Source organism: Arachis stenosperma, chromosome 3, assembly GCF_014773155.1.
Source record: "Arachis stenosperma cultivar V10309 chromosome 3, arast.V10309.gnm1.PFL2, whole genome shotgun sequence".
NCBI classification, from domain to species: Eukaryota; Viridiplantae; Streptophyta; class Magnoliopsida; order Fabales; family Fabaceae; genus Arachis; species Arachis stenosperma.
This window is the reverse complement of record NC_080379.1, coordinates 63,396,506-63,404,804: the sequence shown is the minus strand read 5'-3', so window position 1 is coordinate 63,404,804 and position 8,299 is coordinate 63,396,506. Positions and strand designations below refer to the sequence as shown.

At 39.8% G+C, this 8,299-nt stretch overlaps 1 non-coding gene across 1 annotated transcript; it reads right to left on the bottom strand.

Moving 5' to 3' along the window:
* Window positions 1-6,404: 6,404 nt before the first annotated feature.
* Window positions 6,405-6,512, bottom strand: LOC130972624 (small nucleolar RNA R71). Its single transcript, XR_009083785.1, has one exon. It is a non-coding gene; the product is annotated as a small nucleolar RNA R71 (small nucleolar RNA).
* Window positions 6,513-8,299: the final 1,787 nt, after the last annotated feature.

The window sequence follows — 8,299 nt, the reverse complement described above, 5'->3', positions numbered from 1 at the left end:
CTCTCCATGTCGATCTTCCTTCTTTCTAGAATCTTTGTCTTTAACTCGGGGGGTGAATCCGGCCTTCGAGGTCTTTCCTAATCGAGAGTTTTCCTCCATGTTGATGTACTTTTCCGTTCGTTCCTGCACCTCGTTCAGATATGTAGGGTATTTCTTTGATATAGATTGACTAAAGGGCCCTTCTCGTAAGCCATTAATGAGGCCCATAATAGCAGTTTCTGTTGGCAGGTTCTGTATATCCATGCATGTCTTGTTGAATCTTTCCATGTAGTTGCGCAGGGTTTCCCGTTCTCCTTGTCTGAGCATGTTTAGCTCGGAGCATGTTTAGCTTTGTCCTTTTGGATGGAGAATCTGGCCAGGAATTTCTTAGCCATGTCGTCGAAACTTGAGATGGACCTAGGAGGGAGGTTATCAAACCATCTAATTGCTATTTTTGTTAAAGTAGTTGGAAAGGCTTTGAAATGAACTGCATCTGAGGCATCGTTGAGATACATTCTACTTCTGAAGTTGCTGAGATGATGGCCGGGATCTGTAGTGCCGTCGTATAAGGTCATGTCTGGGAGTTTAAAGTCCTTTGGGATTTTCATCTTCATGATCTACTTGGTGAATGGGTCTTGCTCCTTGCGGGATCTATCTTCGGGAATGGATCGGTTGGCTTTAGTCTTGACATCGGCTTTAAGTTTTAGGAGTTTGTTCTCCAATTCCCGGCGTTGCCTTATTTCCCTTTGTAGGTCCTTCTCGGCCTCTCGTTGATGTATGGCTTCTTCTTCAAGTTGTTTTAACCGGTCTTGAAATGCATCTATGGCTCCTTTATTTGGGGAGTTCTTCTTGTTGTTGATTTGGGAAGTATCTTTTGGTGTGGTGTCTGCATTTTTATGTGGCATTCTTTCCTCTAGATCTGAGGTGTGATCGTTGTCATGGTCGTCTGCCATGGTGATTGGATGACTTCTAGGTTCCCCGGCAACGACGCTAATGTTTCGATGGTTACCTGAAACTATAGGTCGATCTCGGATGAGATCTTCTGTAATGGTCAGAGTTGTTGTGTCCGACTTATTGGGCTTGGTGGCGGTGCTGATTCCTTCATTCCCAGATGGTGGAGGGTACCTGCAAGGGACTCTGATGCTTAAGTTAGCAAGGGTATTAAGCAGGTATTAAGTAGAATCAGAGTATGAGTTATACCTGGGTGCTCCAGTGTATTTATAAAGGTGTAGAGAGACCTTCCTTAGATAAGATAAGTTAGTTATCTTATCATATCTTTATCTTATCTTCAAGTGAGGTCATCTTATCTTCAAGGGAACCTCCTTTGTCTCTACAGGCTTTGGGCTACCCTTGGATTTCGGGACGTGTTCCTCTGTTTGGGCCATTTTATTGAGCATTCTTGTGATTTGGCCAAGCTCTTTGAGAAGAGGTCGGGTCATCTTGACCTGAAGAGGTCGGTCGCTTTATCTGTGGAACATCCCGGGTCGGACAGCTTTGACCCAGTGTATGAACAGTATGAGAACGGGAGGTTCTTAGTATGGTAACAGTTCACAGTGATATAAGATATAAGACCCCGGGACGCCAAAGGGAATCCTAGACTTTATATCCATCACAAGATTTATCTTAAGGCATACTAAAAACATTAAAGCTTATATATAAAACCTTAACATCATAAAAGGGTAATCTAACTTAAAGGATTTTCTAGTCTAACAGTCTCCGCTGTCCCACAGCCTTCACCAACCAATCTTCCAAGCGATCCAATCGCCACCGCCTTCTGAACCTCCTCAATCCCAGTAGAAAACACAATTATATACAATGCAAGTAAAACATAAGTAAAGCATATAAGGAAAGTAATTCAAGTAGCAATTAGGCATGTTATACAATTAGGCATACAATTAAAAGTTGACAAAGCAAACAAACAGATAGAAAATGTACATGATGAATGCCTGTCCCACTGGCTGTGATATCATATTGTCGGTTCAACTGCCAACCCGACACACCTCCATGAAGATGTCGCCCTTCGGAATCATCATTGGGAACCCCGAGATATGGTGCTCGGATCATCGTCCAGGATTTTGTGCCTGCACACTCTATTGATCCAAAGGGATGCGAGCGGGACACTCTTGCTTCAGACCTCACATCTCAACGTAAGCGGGATTAACCACCGTCGTTATGCCATCGTCGCTACCTCGACCGGCAGGATTAACCACTGTCCCTGCTGGGCACATACCGTCTCATAATCTCAATATAAACAGTAGTTCAGTGGTTTTTCAGAAAATATTTTCAATTCATCAATGACTCATCATTGCACATTCGAGTCCTCAACTCGTCTCAACTACTGCCAAATCAACATTTCCATCCCGAGTCCTTGACTCATCTCAATTGCTGTCAATTCAATCTTTATTCCGAACTCATCAGTTCTCATCTCATATATCAATCATTCTTCACATACCATCAAACCATCCTCAGTACACCCGAAACCTAATCATCCATTTTCTAATTATCATAATAATCATCAAATAAATCCCTTAGGTCCTTTCCCATGTTTTAATATTCAAAATTAAGCCCAAGAGCCTTAAAATAGTGTCACAGAAGATTACAATTTTTTTGGGAAGGTGAAATAGTTGAAAACAAAATTTAAATTTGAGAAACAGGACGTGTGCGTTGATGAGCGGATAATTTGTACGCTTTTTGGCATTGTTTTTAGTATGTTTTTAGTATGATCTAGTTAGTTTTTAGTATATTTTTATTAGTTTTTAGTTAAAATTCACTTTTCTGGACTTTACTATGAGTTTGTGTGTTTTTCTGTGATTTCAGGTATTTTCTGGCTGAAATTGAGGGACCTGAGCAAAAATCTGATCCAGAGACTGAAAAGGACTGCAGATGCTGTTGGATTCTGACCTCCCTGCACTCGAAGTGGATTTTCTGGAGCTACAGAAGCCCAATTGGCGCGCTCTCAGCGGCGTTGGAAAGTAGACATCCTGGGCTTTCCAGCAATATATGATAGTCCATACTTTGCCCAAGATTTGATGGCCCAAATCGGCGTTCAAAGTCACCCTCAGAAATCCCAGCGTTAAACGCCGGAACTGGCACCAAAATGGGAGTTAAACGCCCAAACTGGCATAAAAGCTGGCGTTTAACTCCAAGAAGAGTCTCTACACGAAAATGCTTCATTGCTCAGCCCAAGCACACACCAAGTGGGCCCGGAAGTGGATTTTTACGTCATTTACTCATCTTTGTACACCCTAGGCTACTAGTTCTCTATATATAGGACCTTTTACTATTGTATTTTCATCTTGGTTCTTCTGGTTCCCTCTGGGGCCGAAACCAATGATCACTCTTGTTCTTATGTATTTTCAACGGTGGAGTTTCTACACACCATAGATTAAGGTGTGGAGCTCTGCTGTACCTCGAGTATTAATGCAATTACTATTGTTCTTCTATTCAATTCCGCTTGTTCTTTGTCCAAGATATCACTTGTTCTTCAACTTGATGAATGTGATGATCCGTGACACTCATCATCATTCTCACCTATGAACGTGTGACTGACAACCACCTCCGTTCTACCTTAGATTGGGTGAATATCTCTTGGATTCCTGATACACGATGCATGGTTGATCGCCTGACAACCGAGTGCTCGCCTGACAAACGAGCCAGCCATTCCGTGAGATCAGAGTCTTCGTGGTATAGGCTAGAACTGATGGCGGCATTCAAGAGAATCCGGAAGGTCTAACCTTGTCTGTGGTATTCTGAGTAGGATTCAATGATTGAATGACTGTGACGTGCTTCAAACTCCTAGCAGGCGGGGCGTTAGTGACAGACGCAAAAGAATCACTGGATTCTATTCTGGCCTGACCGAGAACCGACAGATGATTAGCCTATGCTGTGACAGAGCATAGGAACGTTTTCACTGAGAGGATGGGAGGTAGCCACTGACAACGGTGAAACCCTTGCATAAGCTTGCCATGGAAAGGAGTAAGAAGGATTGGATGAAGACAGTAGGAAAGCAGAGAGACGGAAGGGAAGGCATCTTCATACGCTTATCTGAAGTTCCTACCAATGAATTACATAAGTACCTCTATCTTTATCTTTATGCTTTATTCGTATATCACTATACCCATTTGAGTCTGCCTGACTAAGATTTACAAGGTGACCATAACTTGCTTCATACCAACAATCTCCGTGGGATCGACCCTTACTCGCGTAAGGTTTATTACTTGGACGACCCAGTGCACTTGCTGGTTAGTTGTGCAAAGTTGTGTTTATGCCATGGTATTGAGCACCAAGTTCTTGGGGCCATTACTAGGGATTATTTGAGTTGTGAAAAGCAGTGATCACAATTTCGCACACCAAGTTTTTGGCGCCGTTGCCGGGGATTGTTCGAGTATGGACAACTGACGGTTCATCTTGTTGCTTAGATTAGGTATTTTTCTTCAGAGTTCTTAAGAATGAATTCTAGTGTTTCAAGGTGATGTTCTTATCATCACCAAAGCTGATTGATTTTCATCAATTTAGCTCTTGAATGCAATGTTCTGCTGAAGCTTGGCTAGCCATGTCTAATTCCTTTAGACTAAAGCTTTAGACTAACATTGCATGATTCCTGGAATTCTCATTAAGAATTTTGATACCTTTATTTTCTTTTCAACTTAATTTTCTAAAAATCCAAAAAATTACAAAATCATAAAAACCAAAAAAAAAAATAAAATAAAAATATGTTATGTTTCTTATTGAGACACTAGTCTCATTTTAAGTTTGGTGTCAATTGCATGCATTCATTCATGTGTCTTAAGGATCTTCAAGATGTTATTGATGATTTCTTACTCTAATCTTTAAATTCTCTTGACTTGAGTGTTTTGTGTGTCTCATATGCATTCTCATTAGTGTCAGTAGTATACAAACTGCTAAGTTTGGTGTCTTGCATGCATTGTTATTTGATTTTAGTTGCATTTTGATTATTAAAAATCCAAAAATATTTTTAATTTGTGTCTTCTCAAGTCAATAATACAGAGAATTGAAGATTCAGAACATACAGCAGAGGAATTGCACAGAAAAAGCTGGGCGTTCAAAACGCCCAGTGAAGAAGGACAGACTGGCGTTTAAACGCCAGCCAGGGTACCTGGTTGGGCGTTTAACGCCCAAAAGGGTATAGTTTTGGGCGTTAAACGCCAGAATGTGCACCATTCTGGGCGTTTAACGCCAGGATGGCACAAGGGGGAGGATTTTTGTTTTCAAATCAATTTTTTTTCAAGTTTTCAAAGTTTTTCAAAATCAAATCTTTTTCAAATCATATCTTTTCAATCAAATGTTTTCAAAATCAATTTCTTTCTTTTTTTAAAGATACTTGCTAACAATTAATGATTTGATTGAACATTTCAAGTATGTTGCCTTTTCTGTTGAGAAAGGTTTAATGTTTGAATCATATCTTTTCTTGATAGCCAAGTTATTAATTTTTAAAATCAAATCTTTTTAAAATTGTTTTCAATTCATATCTTCTCAATCACATCTTTTTAAAACCAATCATATCTTCTTAACTTCATCTTTTTCAAAATAGTTTTCAATCAAATCTTTTTTACTTCTAATTTCAAAATCTTTTTCAAAAATCACTTGATTTCTTTCCCACTCTTATTTTCGAAAATTAATTAGTGTTTTTCAAAATGTTTTCAAAATATTTTACTTAATTTTCGAAAATTACTTCCCTTCTTCTCACATCCTTTTATTTATGGACTAACACTATTCCTTAATGCAAAATTCGAACTCCATCTTCTTTGATAAGTTTGAATTTTCTACTTCTGTCTTCTACTTTTCTTTTCCTCTGACACCTCAAGGAATCTCTATACTGTGACATAGAGGATTCCACATTTTCTTGTTCTCTTCTCTTTCATATGAGCAGGAAGAAAGACAAAAGCATTCTTGTTGAAGCTGACCCTGAACCTGAAAGGACCTTGAAGCGAAAGCTAAGAGAAGCTAAAGCACAACTCTCTGTAGAGGACCTAACAGAAATCTTCAAAGAAGAAGAACACATGGCAGCCGAAAACAACAACAATGCCAACAATGCAAGGAAGGTGCTGGGTGACTTTACTGCACCTACTCCCGACTTTTATGGGAGAAACATCTCTATCCCTGCCATTGGAGCAAACAACTTTGAGCTTAAGCCTCAATTAGTTTCTCTAATGCAACAGAATTGCAAGTTTCATGGACTTCCATTGGAAGATCCTCATCAGTTCTTAGCTGAATTCTTGCAAATCTGTGATACTGTCAAGACTAATGGGGTTGACCCTGAAGTCTACAGACTTATGCTATTCCCTTTTGCTGTAAGAGACAGAGCTAGGACATGGTTGGACTCACAACCTAAAGAAAGCCTGGACTCATGGGAAAAGCTAGTCAATGCCTTCTTGGCAAAGTTCTTTCCACCTCAAAAATTGAGTAAGCTTAGAGTGGAAGTCCAAACCTTCAGACAGAAGGATGGAGAATCCCTCTATGAAGCTTGGGAAAGATACAAACAATTGATCAGAAAATGTCCTTCTGACATGCTTTCTGAATGGAGCATCATAGGTATTTTCTATGATGGTCTCTCTGAACTATCCAAGATGTCTTTGGATAGCTCTGCTGGAGGATCTCTTCATTTGAAGAAGACGCCTACAGAAGCTCAAGAGCTGATTGAAATGGTTGCAAATAACCAATTCATGTACACTTCTGAAAGGAATCCTGTGAACAATGGGACTAATCAGAAGAAAGGAGTTCTTGAGATTGATGCTCTGAATGCCATTCTGGCTCAGAACAAGATATTGACTCAACAAGTCAATTTGATCTCTCAAAGTCTGTCTGGAATGCAAAATGCACCAAGCAGTACTAAGGACGCTTCATCTGAAGAAGAAGCCTATGATCCTGAGAACACTTCAATGGAAGAGGTGAATTACCTAGGAGAACCCTATGGAAACACCTATAATTCTTCATGGAGAAATCACCCAAATTTCTCATGGAAGAATCAAGAAAGACCTCAACAAGGTTTTAACAACAATAATGGTGGTAGAAACAGGTTTAGCAATGGCAAGCCTTTTCCATCATCTTCTCAGCAACAGACAGAGAATTCTAAGCAGAACCCCTCTGACTTAGCAACTATGGTCTCTGATCTAATCAAAACCACTCAAAGTTTCATGACTGAAACAAGGTCCTCCATTAGGAATTTGGAGGCACAAGTGGGACAGCTGAGCAAGAAAGTTACTGAACTCCCTCCTAGTACTCTCCCAAGCAATACAGAAGAAAATCCAAAAGGAGAGTGCAAGGCCATCAACATGGCCGAATTTGGAGAGGAAGGAGAAGAAGTGAACGCCACTGAGGAAGACCTCAATGGGCGTGCACTAACCTCCAATGAGTTCCCTAATGAGGAACCATGGGAATCTGAGGCTCAAAATGAGACCATAGAGATTCCATTGGACTTACTTCTGCCTTTCATGAGCTCTGATGAGTATTCTTCCTCTGAAGAGGATGAGTATGTCACTGAAGAGCAAGTTGCTAAATACCTTGGAGCAATCATGAAGCTAAATGACAAGTTATTTGGAAATGAGACTTGGGAGAATGAACCCCCTTTGCTCACCAAAGAACTGGATGACTTGTCTAGGCAGAAATTACCTCAAAAGAGACAAGTGATGTGTGGAAAACGATCCAATACAAAACTCACCGGCAAGTGTACCGGGTCGCATCAAGTAATAATAACTCACATGAGTGAGGTCGATCCCACAGGGATTGAAGGATTGAGCAATTTTAGTTTAGTGGTTGATTTAGTCAAGCGAATCAAGTTTTGGTTGAGTGGGTTGTATTTAACAGAAGATAAATTGCTTGAAATGTAAAGGGAAAGGGGAAATTGCAGTAAATTAAAGAACAGGAAAATAAAATAGACCGAATCTTAAAGAACAAGAAACTAAATGACTGAAACTTAAAGTGCAAGAAATGTAAATTACAGTAACTTAAATGGCAAGGAATGTAAATTGCTTGAATGTAAAAGGGATTTGAGGACTGGGATTGCAGAATATAAACAAAGAAGAATTGAATTGCCACAATTAATAGAGCAGGAATTGAATTAGAAGCAATGAAAGCTTAAACAGAAATTAAAGTAAAGTGCAGCAAGGTTCACAGAAGAACCCAAGTAAATTGTGATCTCAGGACTCAAGAGCTTAGGTAGCAGAGCCTAAAACCCAATTTTCTTCCCAGATCCGAGTTATCAAAGCAATTGACAGAAAATTAAAGAAGAAGCAGTAAAGGAACAGAAATGAAATTCAATTGTGCATGAAAAGATTTGAAGAGATTTTGAATGGGAATTGAG